We start from the raw sequence: 3,773 nt of genomic DNA, 5'->3' as shown, positions 1-3,773 counted from the left end.
AATGTACGTTATTGATTATTATTACTTTTTTTACTGATATTATTTACACTTAAAAAACCTGTGATTAAAGTTTTCGCCCCGTTTGTTCTAAGATTGAGCACTATAGCTTCAACTCATTGGTTCTATTGATCAGTTACTGTATGATGTTAAAACCACGTATTATTACGTAATTACATATCAGATTGCTTGAAACTTTTTTTGTTGTTGTTGAAAAGTACAATGTTATAATTTAATTAATCCCCAGATGAATCACTAGTAAATTTATAGACTTACAACACTAAAATTCGGGGTTCGACTCCCCGCGGCGTACAGAGCTCATATAGTTAAAACAAACGAATTTAATTAACTATCCAGACTGACAATTTCATGATATTATTCTGATGAATCAACTTGATCATTTATTTGACAATATCATGTTAGAATAGGAATTTTATAGTTTCAACTAATAACAAAACGATGAAAATCTTGTTGGCAGTAATATCATCGACTAATATTTTCCAGTGGTTGTGCAACATAGAACAATGGTAATACAATAAGAAAACATTAATATCAGCAATGAAAACAGTAGGTTGACACTAAATTATAGGCCTAATAAAGTAAAGTAAAACCATCAAGCAGTATAACACGGTAACAAAGACACGTATATCTTAGAATAACAACGTTTGTATAGGAAAAACAGTAAAAAACACATAAATACTCTAATTAATTAATAGCTTTGAAGAAGTATAATAACGACATTTGTAAGTGTAGTACACTTGTAGCAAAATAAATATTAATATCAATATTTATGATTAAAAATGGTTATATAATGATACAATTATTATGGGTATGTGTACATGTGGAGCAGGAAGAACGAATTCAATGATGATAAATTATGATTTTTGTTTGACTGCAAGGACGAATATTTACGTGACCGACAAACTTTGAGGACTATAAAATACATAAAACTACCCAGAACACGATCACGTGTAAAGTTAGTATGTTTTATGACCAGAATTTGTAATTCGAAAGGCCTTTAACACAAGGTTATTAATGATTCACGTGAGCTACACGTACCTCATAAGAGAGTTATTGGCATAATTCACATATAGTTACCACACCCATTCTCTTTATCACCCACCTTTGTTCGCTATGACCATATTCGTGTATATAGAGGGAGCACTTACTGGTCGGCTTATGACTTGTCTGAGTATCTTCCGTTGTCATTAACCGCCCAGGTTGCGCGTGAAGCTATACCTCAGACCATTTGCTACTAACAAGGAAGCAAGAGATGGGGGGGGGGGACTTATGACGTAATTGATATGTCTTGTTTTAGTATTGTTAATATTCCTCGTTAGCAATAGGTAAGTTATGTAGCAGGAATTAAAGACCTCGAATGGCGTCTGATGTAGAATTAAAGTACATTTCATTTCGTTTTTTCATAAACTATTTTGCTTTAATTTCCTTCTACCTCTAGTACGAACGTATTTGCAGCCTTCAGTTAGACATACACGCGCACGGAAAAATAGTTTGATACATAACAATAGCTGACAGTGAGGTTCCAGAAGAAGAAGAAAAAGATTAATGATTCATAACGGAAAGCTACTTGAAGATCTTAATGTAGAAATTTATAATTAAACGTAAAGTATCTGTGATATTCAAAATGGTCTACGTACAAACACAGATCTTTTACAAACATTAAAGGTAAGACAAATGAGAAACTAAACAGATCTCAAATAGTTAATTATATATATATCAAAGTTACAAGATAGTCTATTTTCAAGTGATAGACATGTTAAGTCCAAGAGCTAGAAATTATCACATGAAACCACAAAATGGTTGCAGTAAGATTTAAAGCGGGATAGTTAAATGACATGTTAAGTCCAAGAGCTAGAAATTATCACATGAAACCACAAAATGGTTGCAGTAAGATTTAAAGCGGGACATTTACCTATCAACTTTCAAACGATTAGTTAATGTCTTAATATTAACCACTGTTTAAAGAATGGAATCACGGCTAAATCAGACGTTTTCAAAAATCTTAAAAGGCAAAACAGACACCTTTACTAAAGATAAACCCGGGAAACCCCAACAAATTTGATGTGCGATATCTTAAGTCAAAATCATTAAAAGAAAGAAATCCAGTTGTGCAAAGAACAGAAAGATGCTTTTGTTTGGAAAAAATAAAATAAAAATGACTCCTTTACTTTTACAGTGGTAAGTCTGAAAGCGTACAATGTTTAACTCCGGGTTCTGATACCCGTGGTGGGCACTGCAAATAACCCGATATATATCTTTGTAGTTAACTACAAAGAAACAAACCCTTTACGTTTCATTATCATCTCATGGTTGAAAAGATGTGTCACAATAAAGAAATGTTTTACACAACATTCTAGCGAAAACCAAAATACTCAAATTTGTCGTACAGCATCCTAACAAAAACCAAAATACTCAAATTTGTCGTACAGCATCGTAGCGAAAACCAAAATACTCAAATTTGTCGTACAGCATCCTAACAAAAACCAAAATACTCAAAATTGTCGTACAGTATCCTAACGAAAACCAAAATACTCAAATTTGTCGTCCATCATCGTAGCGAAAACCAAAATACTCAAATTTGTCGTCCAGCATCGTAGCGAAAACCAAAATACTCAAATTTGTCGTACAGCATCGTAGCGAAAACCAAAATACTCAAATTTGTCGTACAGCATCCTAACAAAAAACAAAATACTCTAATATGTCGTACAGCATCCTAGCGAAAAACAAAATACTCAAATTTGTCATAAAACGTAAGTGGAAACTAAAGTGTGAATATTTATGGTTAAATGACCAACATTAAAAATACTTATTTCTAATAAGGAGATGAGTTTGTTAGAAAAGTAAGAAAAAACAAACAGCAACTTTGTGGTATCTACAGTCACTTTGTGGTATATTCAGTCACTTTGTGGTATTTACAGTCACTTTGTGATGTCTACAGTCAATTTGTGGTATATACAGTCACTTTGTGGTATCTACAGTCACTTTGTGGTATATACAGTCACGTTGTGGTATCTACAGTAACTTTGGGGTATTTACAGTAACTTTGTGGTATATACAGTCACTTTGTGGTATCTACAGTAACTTTGTGATATCTACAGTCACTTTGTGATATCTACAGTCACTTTGTGGTATCTACAGTCACTTTGTAATATCTACAGTCACTTTGTGATATCTACAGTCACTTTGTGGTATATACAGTCACTTTGTGGTATCTACAGTCACTTTGTGGTATATACAGTAACTTTGTGGTATCTACAATAACTTTGTGGTATATACAGTCACTTTGTGATATCTACAGTCACTTTGTGGTATCTACAGTCACTTTGTGGTATATACAGTCACGTTGTGGTATCTACAGTCACTTTGTGATATCTACAGTAACTTTGTGGTATCTACAGTCACTTTGTGATATCTACAGTCACTTTGTGATATCTACAGTCACTTTGTGGTATATACAGTCACTTTGTGGTATCTACAGTCACTTTGTGGTATATACAGTAACTTTGTGGTATCTACAGTCACTTTGTGGTATATACAGTCACGTTGTGGTATCTACAGTCACTTTGTGATATCTACAGTCACTTTGTGGTATATACAGCGACTTTGTGGTATCTACAGTCACTTTGTGGTATATACAGTCACGTTGTGGTATCTACAGTCACTTTGTGATATCTACAGTCACTTTGTGGTATATACAGCGACTTTGTGGTATCTACAGTCACTTTGTGATATCTACAGTCACTTTGTGGTATATA

Source organism: Limulus polyphemus, unplaced genomic scaffold (genome assembly GCF_000517525.1).
Source record: "Limulus polyphemus unplaced genomic scaffold, Limulus_polyphemus-2.1.2 Scaffold1115, whole genome shotgun sequence".
Lineage (NCBI taxonomy): Eukaryota > Metazoa > Arthropoda > Merostomata > Xiphosura > Limulidae > Limulus > Limulus polyphemus.
Note: the sequence above shows the minus strand (reverse complement) of the source record.